Here is a 14880-nt window from a genome sequence, read left to right as displayed (position 1 = left end):
CAGGAAGGCAGAATTAGAGGAGCGTAGACATCTCGGGGGGTTGTTAGGCAGGAGGAGATTACAGAGATAGGGAGGGGCGAGGCCATGGAGGGATTTGTAAACAAGGATGAGAATTTTAAAAATCGCGACATTGCTTAACCGGGAGTCAATGAAGGTCAGCGAGCACAGGGGTGATGGGTGAACGGGACTTGGTGCAAGGTAGGACACGGGCTGCAAAGTTTTCGATCACCTCAAGTTTACGTAGGGTAGAATGTGGGAGGCCAGCCTGGAGTGCGTTGGAATAGTCAAGTCTAGAGGTAACAAAGGCATGTATTATCCTTCAAGTGACAAATTCTGAGTTGAGAATCTTATTTTTAAATTCTTTTCTTGCACCAAGTATTCCCCCTCCCCCCTTTACGTGAAAACATTGACTCCTTGCTGGGGAACAGGCAGCAGGTACTGGCCAGTACCTCATTCAGGAGGTCCTTTTACCCAAGCATGAATCTTGACAGAGTGCTGATTGACTGTATGGTGCATCGCAATGATTTTGGCCTTGTCCTCATTTGAGGTGCACACACAGATCCTCCAAGAAGGGGCTCACTCTATAGCAATCAACAAAGAGGAGATTTACGAGAGATGATGAGAGACTAGAGAAGCTGGGGTTGTTCTCAATAGGAGAGATTTAATAGAGGTGCTCAAATTTATGAGGGGTTTTGATGGAGTAGATGGGGAGAAATTGTTTCCACTGGTAGAGGGGAGAAAAGACCATTTTTTACACAGCGAGTTGTGATCTGGAATGCAATGCCTGAAAGGGTGGTGGAAGCAGATTCAATAATAAATTTCAAAAGGGAATTGGATAAATACTTGAAAGTGAAAAATTGCAGGGCTAAGGGACTAATTGGATCGCTCTTCCAAAGAGCTGGCACAGGCACAATGGACCGAATGGCCTCTTTCCATGCTGTATCATTCTATGATTCTGACTACTGACAAGGGAGGCCATTTGGCTCATCCCTAGTTCATTCATCCATCCAGAAAGACCATACCGTCTCTCGCTGCAGCATCTGGCCACTGAAGTAATTCAGGATTTCTGCATTCACTGGTCTACAGGAAGCCCACTCTATGAACTGATCCACGTGCTGTGTGAAGACCTTCCTGATATCAGTCCTAAATTAGCTCATTACTAGTTTAATCCCTCATCCTACTCTCCCAGTTTAGTTTGAAGTAATTGTGCCGCATTTCGGTATCGTTTGCAACCTAACACAGCTCACTAAGATCAGCTCTCGATCACTCCCTTTCACAGTTTAATAGCCCAAGTTTCTCCGGCGTTTCCTCATCACTCAGCCAGCGAACTCCATGGAGCATCCTCGTCACTCTCCCAGTGTTTGAATGTGCCTCCTCAAGGAGCGACACTGGTCTTGAGCTGTCGTGTAAAATGGGCCTTAGCGAGTTGGCACCCGTTTTACACGCCGCGTGGGGTGATTGTGTCAGCAGTGGCTCAGAAGGTGGCACTCTCGCCTCTGAGTCAGGAGGCTGTCGGTTCAAGCCCCACCCCAGAGACTTGAACACAAAATGTAGGCTGATACTCCCAGTGTGGTACTGAGGGAGTGCTGCACTGTTGGAGGTGCCATCTTTTGGATGAGTCATTAAACCGTGGCCTTGTCTGCCCTCTCAGGTAGACGTTGTAATGTATGCACCTCTGAGTATGTTCACAGGTTTGTAGACCTGTTGACCATCAGCCGGTCCAGGCAGCGGGCGGTCGAGGGGGTCGTTCAGCTCGACTGCCTGCCTCTCCTCCGTGCTTACATCGGAGCCAGGGTGTCCATGGAGATGGAGCACGTGGTGTCCACCGGTATGCTGGTGGCTTTCCGCGAGAGGTGGGCGCCGGAGGGACTGGAGTGCATCATCACCCCCCGGCAACCAAATTTTAATTTGATTATTAGTGTTTAAAGTTTAATTTGTTTTATTGCTGGGTTTTACTGCCCGCCCCCTTTTAGCCAGGGGCACTTGTAAAATTAGTGTTTTTTAGTGTCCTAAAAAAAAGGGCACTTAAAAAGTGTTTGGAGTGTCCCCCCCCCCATTTGATTTAATGTTTATTTTATTTACAGCCAAAAAGAGTTGTAGACCTGCTGATCCGAGCCAGGGTGTCCCTGGAGATGGAGCACGCGGTGTCCACCAGTACACTCGTCGCCATCTGCGAGAGGTGGGCACCGGAGGGACTGGAATGCATCATCAACCCGGCAACCAAATTTTAATTTGATTTGTTTTACATCTAAAGTTTAATTTGTTTAATGTGTCGGTTTTAGTGCCCCTTTAATAAGGGGATACTTGATTATTGTTTCAACTTTAAAATAATTGTAGAGCTGTTGAGTTGTGAGTGGCTTAGCCAGTCATGTGATGTTCACAAGACTCAATAAAACCCCAGCCTGTTGGGTCTAGGGCATCCACAATGCAGTTATGAGCCTAGTGGATGAACTGGCAATGTATCATGTGATTGTTAAACCTTTGTTAATGAACCAACTACTTCTTAACAGCAATGTGTTGTGTAAGGTTCTGCAAAACCAACCACGGAGACATGTGGCAGGGAGAATGGGAAGATGCCATGTTTAAAATGACCAACTGCAGCCAACAGCCTGTAAACCGCGGAGGATGATGGGACTCTGGCCACCCTGTACAATAACAGACAGTGTTGTAGGGGCACGGAACCGGACGGGGGATGAGCCAGCTACCGTAAGGGGGAAGAGTGTACATTCGGTTCTTCCAGGAAAATGGATACAAGGCAACTTTATATTTTAAAAGGACATTTCTCCAGCTTTTCGTGTAAAACCCTCACAGAAGAGACAACATGTCCAGGCAAAATCTCCCCAGCAATACACAAGGCAACACAAAGGGTATCAATTTGAATAATTAAACAAAGGCTCACAGGTCTGATGCAATCATTTTGGCCAGCCCAGACAGAGTGGCACCTCTGTCGAGATAGTGAACAATTCACCCGATCAGCGAGCGACAGGATATAGGAGGTGTGGCTAATCTCCCATTCCAGACAGATCGATACACATCGAACTGCCATTCACACCCCATTTTATTCAAGGAAGACCCAAGCAGTTTTGGCGCGAAAATGAACGGACTATAAGAAAAGCTGCAAAAACACACAAGGAGGTTTTCTGGAGGTTGGAGTCAGCTTTTGCATTGAGTTGTAGAGTTGAGTTAAGAAGGTGGGAGTCAGTTTTCGTTGTGGTTGAGTTGAGTTAAAGGGGAGTAGAGTCAGCTCTTCACAGGGCCCTCGCTCTGGGGAAGGTGTGCTTAACTCCAGCAGCTTTTTGCTTAGGAGCCAACCGAGAGGCAAATAGAAGAAACCGACGCAACATCGAGGAGGAAAACCAAACCGGCCAACAACATAAAACCCACCCCAGAGGGACCCCGAGCTGAAATAAGTGCCCCCAGAACCCCGGAGTTGATAGGATTGTGAGTTTAGCCTAAACCCCCTCACAGACTCAATTTAGGATCGGAATTGGTAAGAAGGGTGGAAGTGGGAGGTGGGGTTGTGTGTGGGTGGAATTTTCAACTTCTTATCTTCCCCTTCCCTGTTGCAAGAATTTTTCGTGTTGTTGAGTGAGATTGTGCCATTACTGCTATTTACGACCTCTTCCTATGCCCTCTATCCTTGTGTTTACTACTCTAAATAAACAACATTAGCCATTTTGCACTCTTACCCACTGTGTCTGGTGCCTCATTACTCATCCATCCTCATAAATCGCACATACAGAACCCCAGGGGAGTGTGGATTCGAACCCACACCCCAAGCTTCCCTTACAATGGCGACCACGAAGGGACGTGCGGTGAGTGAGGGTGAAGAGACAGTCAGTCTTGGTGGAGAGGAGTATAAAATGGAGGGTAGGATTGCTAGGTATGTAACAGCAAGGATAAACTACTCAAGGAAGTGGGTGCAGGCGCTGCTGAGGGCTGAACGGCCTGAGGACGCAGCAGCCAGGTGGACCCAGAGTAAAGATCATAAAAAATCATTGGAAAAGGCAGTGTGGCTGACTTGCTTTTGGAAGCAAATACAGGTCTTGGACAGGCAGGTAGACGTCCTGCAGACAGAGTTAGCTGAGCAGAGAGAGGAGCTAGTAAAGACCAGCAAAGAAAGGGAAAAGCTGGATCAGGATTTAAAGTGGGAGAGGCAGGAACGAGGGAGGGATGGAGAAAGCTATCGCAACCACAGGGAGTACCTTCAGTCCCAGGTAACTGAGGGAAATGATTACGTCAGGGGACTGCAGGAGGAACTTGCCCAGGCTCAGAACCAGGGAAGGTTGGGAGAGGGTAAGAGTCTCCAGCTACAGGCTGCACTTCAGGCATGCCACAGCAGGGCAGAGGCGGATCATCGTTCCTTTCAGGAACAAATTGATCGGCTCACCCTGGCTCTGGCTGAAGCCAAAGCAGCCCTTGTTCTAGCCGGAGCAAAAGCTCTGGAAGAGCCCGAGACTCGAATCCCCACCCGGCCCGACACCAAAGCTCTGGCCCTAGCTGAGGCAAAAGCCCTTGGCTGGGCTGAAAGCAAGGCACCCAGTAAAGGAGTGGTGTGGCTTATCAGCCCAGCCGAGGTGCGGAAGGGGGAGCATAGTGAAACAGGTTGTGGGGAGGAGGATAGGGAGGAAGAATCCTACAGGCCCTCTCCCACAGCCCCATTGGGGATCCCGGAGGAGAGGCAGGGTGAAATGCTGGAATCTAAACCTCCGGGACCAGCCCCAATGTGCCCCATCAGGCAGAGTAGATTCAGACCACCCACAGTGGGTCAGGCTGAGAGTCCCCTACAGAACCAATACCTGCTTCCCCACAGTGCGACCCAGCTGCGGCAGATGGTGGCCCATGTGAATAAACTTACCCGAAAAGGAGACCCCTCTGTCCACTTTATGGAAGTAGAACAGGTAGGAGACATAAATGACTGCGATGAGGTCGAACGGAGCAAACTGCTCCTGTTCTCACTGGAACCAGCCCTGTGTCAGGGTCTCTCTGCTGAGAGCAAGAGGAGTCAGCGAACAGTGGTCACTCTCCAGGAGGATATCCTGGAGGCCATGGGATTGAACAACGGCTGTCCGTTCGACCGGGTACAGGCCACTGTCCAGAGACCCGGGGAGATCCCCCCAGGTGTTCACTGATCGACTGTGGCCAGTGTATGAGGAAGCCAGTGGGGGGAATTTGGACCAAACCCAGCTGGATGCACACCGATGTGGTCGCTGGCTGGTGGCAAACAGCCTACCTGAGTTGCGCGCCCAGGCCAACCTGTGGTTCGATTTCAGAGACCCCCAAGCCGCAGAGGAGACGGTGCTGAGGCAGCTGACCCTCTCTTTTCGCAATGGCAGAATCGGGGGGGAGAAACCCACCAAGGGGAAGGTGTGTGAGATCCGCCCCGGCTCTGATAAGAGAGAGTGGAGGCAAGAAGGGAATTGGCAGGCAGGCAGAGAGGTGGTTTGCTACAGGTGCGGGAAGACAGGGCACATGAGGAGGGAATGCCGGGCTCCGAGGCAGGAAAAGAGAAGTCCACAGGCCCCAACCTCAGCCCCAGTCCCCGCGGCCGCGAGCCCTCCCAAGCCAGCTGTGCCCAGCCCTGCCGCCCCACTCGAGGGTCTCCTCGCGGCTCTGCAGGCACTCCTTACCCAGACTGGGAAGGTCGCGGCCGTGACCAGGGACGAAGTCCCTCAGGCCCAGACCAACACCCCCCAATGACTAGACCCCAAGGAACCCATGTACCTCTGCCCGGTCACCTATGATGCGTGGAGCAGACCACGTGTCATGATGGGGGTTGAGGGGATCCGGGGGGAGTATCTGCTGGACACAGGGGCTTCGTGCATCCTGGTTCATGTAGACGACCCGACCACCTCACCCCTATCCAGTGGGATCCCCTACTGCCTAACCAGCTTTACTGGAGAAGAACACAAGGGCTTAGAAACATAGAAACATAGAAAATAGGTGCAGGAATAGGCCATTCGGCCCTTCTAGCCTGCACCGCCATTCAATGAGTTCATGGCTGAACATTCAACTTCAGTACCCCATTCCTGCTTTCTCGCCATACCCCTTGATCCCCCTAGTAGTAAGGACCTCATCTAACTCCTTTTTGAATATATTTAGTGAATTGGCCATCTTCTCCAAACCACTGCAGATATACATAGACACTCTCCACACCATGTGGAAGTGTGTCCTTCTGCCATGGGAGGGAGTGGGTAAAGGCATCTTGGGGCAGATTTCCTCACCGGCTAGAAAATTCTGGTCAACCTGAGGCACCACTGTCTGTGGGGCACAGCTGACACCGGGGAGGGAGAAGGTACAGCAGTCATCCAGGGGAAGCAGGGGAAGGGTTCCCTCTGCACTGTAAAGCCGAAGGAGGGATATGACTTCGGCGCTCTGGTAGACGGCACCCCGATGATCTATTAGGCTTTTGTGCGGGCCAACCTGGTGGCATTTGCCAGGCATAAGCACGACTGTGGACGGGTAAATGGGGTCGAGGTCAGAGTAGATGGGGACCCCATGCCTAAGTCCCAGAAGCAGTATAATTTTCCCAGGGAGGCTGAGGCAGACCTAGAGGTCACATTGGAATCTCTAATCAGACAGGGAGAGTTGCGACCAATGTGAACTCTCCACTTTGGCTGGTTAGGAAAACAGACAATTCTTGGAGGGCCACGGTGGACTATCGAGTCCTCAATAAAAATATCCCTGCCTGTGCGCCCACAGTGGCAGCCGTAGGCGACCTAGTCGCAGCCATCCCCGCGTCCGCAGCCGTCTTTACGGTGCTGGACATCTCGAATGGGTTCTGGTCCATCCCACTGCGGCGGGAGGACCAGTACAAATTCGCCTTTACATTCAAAGGACAGCAGTATACCTGGAACTGTCTTCCCCAGGGCTTCCACCACAGTCTGAGCATTGTTCATCAGTGTATGGCCAACTGCCTGAAAGAGTTCAGCAGACCCAGCCAGCTAGTCCATTTTGTGGATGACCAGCTGCTATTCTCCGATTCGGAGGAAGAGCACGGTCCCCTGCTGGCAGAGCTGTTGGGACTGCTGCACGAGGAGGGTTTTAAAGTAAACCCTAAGAAAGCACAGATTGGCCAGACAGAGGTAAAATTCCTGGGGCTGACTGTGCGGGCAGGGGAGAAAGCTATTGATGAGGCTAAGAGGAGGGCAGTTCAGGAGTTACTGGCACCGACTACAGTTACAGGGGTGAGGTCGTTCCTGGGTTTGACCGGTTACTGCAGGGACTTCATTGAGGATTACGCAGCCATTGCAGCCCCCCTACTCCGGCTCCTGAGCAAAGGCGTGGAGTGGGAGTGGGATGAGGACTGTGATGCAGCGTTTACCCGCCTCAAGGGAGACCTGCAGAAAGCTCCGGCCCTGGGAGCGGTAGATGAGGGCGAGGAATTTTTCCTGGAGGTAGCAGCCAGCAGGGATAGCTTAAGTGCTGTGCTGATGCAACAGCAGCACGGCCAGCTGAGGCCGGTGGTCTACTCCTCCAGGGTCCTCACTGAGGTTGAGAGGGGTTACTCAAACTGTCAAAGGCATCTGCTGGCCACCCACTGGGCAGTGAAACGGTCACAGGTGTTTACAGGAGTGTCCCCAATCACCCTCCTCACCCATCACACCCCCACTCAGATGCTGCTGGATGGGAGAATTCAGGATGGGACAGTGAGTAGCGCACGCATTGCTCGCTGGACCCTCCTACTCTCACAGATGGATTTGAGAGTAAAAGGGATGTGTGAGCCCTGACTGGCAGCCAACATGCTGTACCCCGGAAAAGCCACTGTTGCTCCGTTGAGGGGGTCTGGGACGTGGACATAGGGCTCCGGGCGGGGATCCATCCCCACGGCCGGGAGATCTATGTTGACGGGTCCAGCATGGTGGTGGCGGGAGAAAGGCTCACAGGGTGCGGGATTTATGATCCCCAAGCAGGCATTGCCAGGGCTATAAAGCTCCCAAACACCATGAGCGCCCAGCATGCTGAACTGTCGGCAGTCATGTATGTAGTCACCCACCCCGACAAATTCCCACGGCCCTATACCATCTGTTCAGATAGTATGTTCACCTGCAATGCCTGCACGGAGTACCAAGCTATCTGGTCCCGCCGCGGGTATACATATGCAGACGGTAAGCCCCTGGCCATAAAACCCCTACTGCAGCACATCATGCAGGCAGTAGGGATCGGGGCAGACATTTGCATTCACAAAGTAAAGGCCCATTACAAACATCAGCCCAGGGCTGCAGGGAACCAAAAGGCAGATCAGCTGGGCAAAGAGGGAGCCCGAACGGGAACCAAGTGGAACCCGCTCGAGGCAGGCCCCATAGCAGCTATCTGGGGCGGACAGGGGACACAAGGCAGCGCAGGGGTGGCTTTAGCCTGGGACCTCCAGCAGGTACAGGCGTGAGATCCCGTCCTCAAGTCCGTCATGGACAAGCTGACTGCGGGAGAAAAGGTCGAAGGACCGTACGGAGGCACAATTATTTTGCTTCGGTCTTCACAGTGGAAGACACAGAAACCATGCCAGAAATTGCTGGTCACAGGAATGTGGGAAGGGAGGACCTTGAGACAATCACTATCACTAGGGAGGTAGTGCTGGACAGGCTAATGGGACTCAAGGTAGACAAGTCCCCTGGTCCCGATGAAATGCATCCCAGGGTATTAAAAGAGATGGCGGAAGTTATAGCCAATGCATTCGTTATAATCGACCAAAATTCTCTGGACTCTGGGGAGGTACCAGCAGATTGGAAAGCAGCTAATGTAACGCCTCTGTTTAAAAAAGGGGGCAGACAAAAAGCAGGTAACTATAGGCCGGTTAGTTTAACATCTGTAGTGGGGAAAATGCTTGAAGCTATCATTAAGGAAGAAATAGCGGGACATCTAGATAGGAATAGTGCAATCAAGCAGACGCAACATGGATTCATGAAGGGGAAATCATGTGTAACTAATTTACTAGAATTCTTTGAGGATATAACGAGCATGGTGGATAGAGGTGTACCGATGGATGTGGTGTATTTAGATTTCCAAAAGGCATTCGATAAGGTGCCACACAAAAGGTTACTGCAGAAGATAAAAGTACACGGGGTCAGAGGAAATATATTAACATGGATCGAGAATTGGCTGGCTAACAGAAAGCAGAGAGTCGGGATAAATGGGTCCTTTTTGAATTGGAAATCGGTGGTTAGTGGTGTGCCACAGGGATCGGTGCTGGGACCACAACTGTTTACAATATACATAGATGACCTGGAAGAGGGGACAGAGTGTAGTGTAACAAAATTTGTAGATGACACAAAGATTAGTGGGAAAGCAGGTTGTGTAGAGGACACAGAGAGGCTGCAACTGTATAGGGTATTGGTGAGGCCGCACCTGGAGTACTGCGTGCAGTTTTGGTCACCTTACTTAAGGAAGGATATACTAGCTTTGGAGGGGGTGCAGAGACGATTCACTAGGCTGATTCCAGAGATGAGGGGGTTACCTTATGATGATAGATTGAGTAGACTGGGTCTTTACTCGTTGGAGTTCAGAAGGATGAGGGGTGATCTTATAGAAACATTTAAAATAATGAAAGGGATAGATAGAGGCAGAGAGGTTGTTTCCACTGGTCGGGGAGACTAGAACTAGGGGGCACAGCCTCAAAATACGGGGGAGCCAATTTAAAACCGAGTTGAGAAGGAATTTCTTCTCCCAGAGGGTTGTGAATCTGTGGAATTCTCTGCCCAAGAAAGCAGTTGAGGCTAGCTCATTGAATGTATTCAAGTCACAGATAGATATATTTTTAACCAATAAGGGAATTAAGGGTTATGGGGAGCGGGCGGGTAAGTGGAGCTGAGTATACGGCCAGATCAGCCATGATCTTGTTGAATGGCGGAGCAGGCTCGAGGGGCTAGATGGCCTACTCCTGTTCCTAATTCTTATGTTCTTATGTTCTTATGCATCCATGTTAGGGAGAAGATGTTGTTTAAAGGAGAGCAGTGGATAGTGCCCCAGCAGCACCAGAGGGAGTTCCTTCAGCTAGCCCACGCATGCCCTGGAGCTGGACACCCCGGACCGGAGGTCACCTGGCAACAGGTGGAACAGTTCGGGTGGTGGCCCCAGCTCCGGGAAGACACTCGTGATTTTTGCGCGAACTGTCTAGTCTGTGCAACCAATAATCCAGATCCCCAGAAAAGAAAGGTGTCTCTAGGACATGCAAGGAGGGTAGAGGGACCATGGCAATTGATACAAATCGATTACATAGGGCCCCTACCTGTGGGTAAGGGAGGGTACCGGTACTGCCTGGTTTTGATGGACACTTTCACACAGTGGGTTGAAGCCTTCCCTTGCCGAACAGCCACAGCAGCAGGGACTGCCAGGATATTGGTTAGGGAGGTGTTCTCCAGGTGGGGACTTCCACAGTACGTGGAGTCCAACCGGGGGAGCCACTTCACGGGACAGGTCATGCAGGCAACCCTTAAGGTGCTGGGGATTGAGGGGAAGTGGCACGTCGCCTACAACCCCCAGTCCTCGGGGCTAGTGGAGCGTATGAATAGGACCTTGAAAGAAAAACTCAGGAAGGAGACTGGGGATTCCCCACAGAGGTGGGTGGAGAGGTTGCCCCTGGTTTTGATGGGGATCCGGGCCAGCCAGTCGAAAAGCACGGGGTATTCCCCATACGAGCTCAAGACTGGAAGAGCCATGCGAACCCCCACCCATGTACTTGCCTCGGTCCTGACGGAAGCTCAGGTAATCGAGGTGAATAGAGACCGTTTTACCAAGAGTCTGTTGGAGCACCTCAAGCAGATTCACTGGCAGGCGGCCACTAACATGGGGAAGCAGCATCAGACCAACCGATTGCTGCTGGAACCGAGCAAACACCACGAGTGGCAGGTGGGGAACCAGGTCATGGTCCGCAACTTTGCCAGAGTGAGAGTCTTTGAGCCACTATACATGGGGCCTTACAGCATTGTCAACAAGGCAAGCCCCATAATATACGCGGTCAAGATGCCCCGCCGGGTTAAATGGTTTCACATTAACCAATGTAAACTGTTTAACCCCAACAAGGCAAAACCTCATGGGAAATGGCAGCCCGGAGGGATAATCCCGACGGGAACCCCAGGCCCCCAGCCCACCACTGCAGCCTCACCGATCCCACCACAAGGAGCAGTGAGTTGCTTCACAGGTACAAACTACCCACAGATTTGGGACCCACAGGAAGGGGGATTCCCACCTTACATATGGAACGAGGACTCACCTCCACCCGTTCGGAGATCCGCTCAGACTCCGCAGCCAAGGGTACCACCGTCCCCAGCAGCCTGTTTTACTTTCCTGAGAGGTACTAGGGGAAAAGGGCCGCGCAGGGCAGACAGCCAGTCACTGCAAGCCAAGGTCTCCTGACGGGGAAGGGGTTGTACCGGAGACAGGGGCCGCCGACAGTGAGGAGCCTGTCGGGGCTAGCCTAGCCTTCGGTACGGATAGCCCAGGGCCTGCAGGAGAGAGGGTGGCGGCGGGTCCCAGCAGTGAGTGGTCCCTGGAAGAACGAGAGTCTCCTGACAGGGAAGGGGTTGTACCGGAGGAAGGGGCCACTGACAGTGAGGAGCCTGTCGGGGATAGCCTAGCTTCTAGTGCAGACAGCCCAGGGCCTGCAGGAGAGAGGGTGGCGGCGGGTCCCAGTAGTGAGTGGTCCCTAGAAGAACTGAGGAAACGCTGTGAGAGTATCAGCTGCGAGTGGTTTCGGGTGGAACCCTTGTACAACCCAAAGCCCCCAGAGGATACGGGAGTCCCCGGCAGTGAGGAGCCTGCCGGGGGAATTTCCATTGCTCCCGAGGGCAGTGAGCCATCCCTGGAGGGGGTGAGGGGCTGCACCAGCCCAGTAAGCACCACCCGAAGCTCGGGGGACACCTTGGCAGGGGAGACAGAGAGGCCGCGGAGGTCGGTCCGGCCCAAGAGGCCAAAGGAGAGGTGGTCTCCCCCCTACATTCCCCCGCATAAAAGAAAAACCAAGGAGCGTCCCAGGGATTAGCACAGCCACCCGGGAAGGGTGACAAGCAGATTAAAAAGGAGAGCAGTAGGTGTGTACAGATATATACAAAGATTTCTCTAGTGTAGTGGGGCTCAGATGGCCTCTGCAATATAGGGAGTATAACAATGAGACTTTTGAGCCAATAGGATAGGGAGCCTGGACTTCTTTTTTTCTCTCTCACTTCCTCTTTTGTGTAAGGTTTGTTTGTTGTTTCAAGTGTTTATTAGTTGAAACCCCTTGACTTCCACAGTAAAATTGCGGTTTGCGGCCAGACCGATAGGCACACACAGTTTAAACCCGTGCAGGGGTACTGTGAGGTGTAGACAGAGGGGAAAATGGGGGAGGGATGAGCCAGGGGGCTCAGGGTTTTTGAACCAAATGAGGTTTTGTCTTTCAGAAGAGGAACCAGAGATGAGGAAAATCCTGCTCCTGTGCACCTACATCAGAATGTGTATCGGCTACCAGGGAGAGACTGAAGAAGCCATTATTTTTGGATGCTCAGAGGGGGCAGGCACCGACTGTCACCACAAGAGAAGGGACACCAGGGGTAGAGAGGACCGTAATATATGCCCACAGGGGAAGGTGGCCAGGGTGGTTGGGGTCCAATTCCACTAGATACTCCAGGTCACGTATGGAGAAGCATCAGTCTCCTGCCCCAACATTGAGGTGACCGCATCCCGGGTTAGGGTAGTGGTTGGGAAGAGGGTTCGCCTGACCTGTAAGGGGCACATCCCGGTGGGAAGGTGGTGGTGGCTCAGGAAGCTGAGCAAGGACATGGGAAACCCGACAGCAGATTGGGAGAGACTGGACAACAGCACCTACCGGACCATCACGGGCACCCAGGGGGGAGTGTGTGTGTGTTGGGATAAATGGTGGGAGGCGGAGTTAGGAGTGTGTGTGTGCATGTGGGGATCAGAGAAGATATGCCCGGCAGGCATCTCCATAGCGTTCTCCTGACAGTGGCGGGATGAAGGGGAGGGGATGGGATGGTCGCATGCATAGTAAGCCACCCCAGCTCCATCCACGGCACCGAGTTAAGCGCACACCCCAGACAGACCCTGCCCACAGCCCCGACCGAACCAACTGACACGGACAGATGCCCTAACACTACCCAGGGACCAGAGAACGGTTTGGTATTGGTTCCCACGGACAAGCTGCTATACTGGGAGGTCCACTACGCCGTGGTCTCCGTCATCCTAAACCTTACCGAGGTGCACGTACCTGAGTGGTGCCCAAAAGAGACAGAACGCCTCTACCAGTCTCTCCTTCGAGAAATGTTCAGGACATTCTACGAGCTCGATTTTGGCTATTTGAATAAGACTTTGCTGTACCGTCTACAACCCAAAGACAACGTCAAACCGAAAAGACACAGAAGAGGGTTCTGGAATGATATTTTTACCGGTTTCAACACCGGGGCATCAATGATTAATAGCATGGACAATAATGTAGCACATTTCGGATACCACATTCCATTTTTACCAGAGCACTGACAGATCAGTTCAAAGCAGCACAAAAATCCCAGAAACATTATTTCACCCTACAATAAAAAAAACAGTAAAATTGGGAGCCCAGATAGCTGAATTAAATTCAAGGCCCTGGTGGGATTGGGGGTTGGACGTAGAGGTCCCGGCCTGGGACCGCATCCTCTCTCACGCCCTGGTAGTGACACAGCTGATCATCGTAGCCGATTTGCTGGCGATCCGCTGCCAGCTTATGAGAAAGGGCCGTCGTTTAAAAATTAAGAAAGCTATGCGGGAGGCCAAGTCAAAGGCCAAACGTAAAGGGAGGGCTAGCAAAATCTATGCAGTTTGACGGGACTGATTGTACGAGCCGAATGTATTGCACTCTAAAGAAAAGTCTGTACCTCGTAATACTATGATGGGTGATACTATGTACTATTATGATTTTGGTGAAGGGTATTGGTTAAGAAGCATTTTTACATTTTCAGTATTGTATTGATTCCAAATGTATGAATACCATTGGTGTATTTTAATGTTTTATCATGGGTTTAGGTAAGATTTGGGGAAGATTGGCTCTGTGAGAGGGAAAAGATTTTGCTTCACATTTTGAAAACACCCTGAGACAGAGTGTTTTAACGGGGGACTGTAAGGTTCTGCAAAACCAACCACCGAAACATGTGGCAGGGAGAATGGGAAGATGCCATGTTTAAAATGACCAACTGCAGCCAACAGCCTGTAAACCGCGGAGGATGATGGGACTCTGGCCACCCTGTACAGTAACAGACAGTGTTGCAGGGACACGGAACCGGACGGGGGATGAGCCAGCTACCGTAAGAGGAAGAGTGTACATTCGGTTCTTCCAGGAAAATGGATACAAGGCAACTTTATATTTTAAAAGGACATTTCTCCAGCTTTTCATGTAAAACCCTCATAGAAGAGGCAACATGTCCCAGGCAAAATCTCCCCAGTAATACACAAGGCAACACAAAGGGTATCAATTTGAATAATTAAACAAAGGCTCACAGGTCTGATGCAATCATTTTGGCCAGCCCAGACAGAGTGGCACCTCTGTCGAGATAGTGAACAACTCATCTCATCAGCGAGCGACAGGATACAGGAGGTGTGGCTAATCTCCCATTCCAGACAGATCGATACACATCGAACTGCCATTCACACCCCATTTTATTCAAGGAAGACCCAAGCAGTTTTGGCGCGAAGATGAACGGACTATAAGAAAAGCTGCAAAAACACACAAGGAGGTTTTCTGGAGATTGAAGTCAGCTTTTGCATTGAGTTGTTGAGTTGAATTAAGAAGGTGGGAGTCAGTTTTTGTTGTGGTTGAGTTGAGTTAAGGGGGAGTTGAGTAGGCTCTTCACAGGGCCCTCGCTCTGGGGAAGGTGTGCTTAACTCCAGCAGCTTTTTGCTTAGGAGCCAACCGAGAGG

The 14880-nt window shown here is 51.6% G+C and overlaps 1 protein-coding gene across 1 annotated transcript in view; it reads right to left on the bottom strand.

The window, feature by feature from the left end:
- LOC139263126 (BRD4-interacting chromatin-remodeling complex-associated protein-like) overlaps positions 1-14880 on the bottom strand; it is an 89471-nt gene that overhangs the window by 7936 nt on the left and 66655 nt on the right. The window lies entirely within an intron of this gene.

The sequence above is a fragment of the Pristiophorus japonicus genome, chromosome 4 (genome assembly GCF_044704955.1).
Source record: "Pristiophorus japonicus isolate sPriJap1 chromosome 4, sPriJap1.hap1, whole genome shotgun sequence".
Classification (NCBI taxonomy): domain Eukaryota; kingdom Metazoa; phylum Chordata; class Chondrichthyes; family Pristiophoridae; genus Pristiophorus; species Pristiophorus japonicus.
This window is presented reverse-complemented; position numbering and strand designations above follow the sequence as displayed.